Source organism: Buceros rhinoceros, unplaced genomic scaffold (genome assembly GCF_000710305.1).
Source record: "Buceros rhinoceros silvestris isolate BGI_N320 unplaced genomic scaffold, ASM71030v1 scaffold3964, whole genome shotgun sequence".
Lineage (NCBI taxonomy): Eukaryota > Metazoa > Chordata > Aves > Bucerotiformes > Bucerotidae > Buceros > Buceros rhinoceros.
Genome location: NW_010406316.1, coordinates 1 through 1,758, shown reverse-complemented (window position 1 = coordinate 1,758; position 1,758 = coordinate 1).

Here is a 1,758-nt window from a genome sequence, read left to right as displayed (position 1 = left end):
GGAGGGCAGCGGCGTGCCAGCAGCCTCCAATGGAAACCGCTGTCTGATGGGAACGAGGTGGGGACAGGAATGAGTTGTTGGAGGCTCCTGTGAGCGCACGTGTTGCCCAGAGCCCATGCACCAGGACCTCGAGGTGGTGGCGGTGATGGGGCAGCAGCTTGTGCAGACACGGAGCACGTCCCCGGTTCCCTTACGAGAGGTGGTGGAGTACGGCTGAGCCTTGGTTACTGCCCGAGTTCGGGCTTCACTGCACCTTTTAGGGGAAAAATAACCAGAAGAGAGGGGGACAATGGTCCTAACTGAAAAGAGGGGTGACTGAGCCGTGAGTTAAAGCTCCCTGGGAGCTGCTCAGCAGAGACAAACCACAGGACTCGAAAACTTACATTATAGTCACCGTGGGAATTCAGTGTGTTTATTTGCTGACGATCACTTGGCCGAGCAGTTGTGGTTCTCAGGCAAAGCCCAGCTCCAGCCCTCGGGCAGGACCTTTCCCTTCTGTGGTGTCTGGATTGGTGCTACCTCCCAGCACCACTGTAGGTTGCCCCAGGGCTTGGCCAGGTTCTGGCATTTCTCAGCCTGGGGGGTTGGGCAGGTGCCTTTTTTGTGGGGTTTTTTTTTGGTAGGACCTTAATGTCCCCTGAGTAAAATCAGCCTTTAGATTTAAAATGATCAAGGTAAAAGATCATGGTGGGGGACAAGGGGCCTTTTACTTTCTTCGTGACAGCAAAGAGAAGCCCAAACCGGCCCCCACACCTCCATCCAAAGCCAGAGCCGATCTGAGGACCATCTCGGCTGCCTTGTGGCATCTCTCGCCGCTGATGTCAAGCACCAAGGGTTAAAACCTGCAGTTCCCAGGGGGAAGAGGGTCCGAGCTGCAGCTGCCATGGCTGCTCCTCCCCTCCCCAACAGACAGTGGCGCTCAGGCAGAAACAGCTCTTGAATGACCCTACAGACCCAGCCTGGCCGCTCCGTCACCCCCCGCTCCAGGGGGCTCAGCAGAAGATGTGCAAGACTTTGCGGAAGAAGTTCCTGAACTCGGCGTTGAAGACGGTGTAAATGATGGGGTTGAGGGCGCTGTTGACGTAGCCCAGCCAGGTGACGGTGCTGGTGACCTGCGAGGGGATGGTGCAGGACTTGCAGAGCGCCCGGGTAATGTGGACCACGAAAAAAGGCGTCCAGCAGAAGAGGAAAGCACCTGCCAAAGGGCGTGAGAGAGAGAGAGTGCAGTGAAGGTTAAAAGGGTTTAACTGAAGGCACACGGATGAGGGGAGCCTGCTTAAGGGAGAGCAGCGGAGGAGCTGCCCTGGAGGGCTGGGCTTCACACCCAGACAAAGGATTTGGGGCGTTTTTCTCTCCTGAAGGTCGATGAAAACTCTCATTTTGTTTTTGCATTCACAGTAGGTATCGGGAGCCGCAGGTTTACCTTGAGGAGAAGGTTGGGTGACAAACACTGCACGGAACGTCCTTTCCCAGGGGAAGGGTTTGGCCCCAAGGGAGACCAAGATGTTCCCGGGATAAAGAACCTCTCAGCGAGACATGGGCATGGCCGGGCTGTTCCCAGCAACACGGGGAGGGGGGTGTTAAACAAGGCCCCGGGTGACAGGGAGGGTGGAGGACCAGAGACACTGCAGGGTGGAACTCGAGGGAGGTGCTTTTATCTCGCGCAGCCTCCTCCAGCGAGGAGAAAGCGGGATCTCGGCATGACGCCTCTCGTCACAGCGCGGCTCCTGGCTGGGGAGTCGGCAGAGCGTGTCTTTG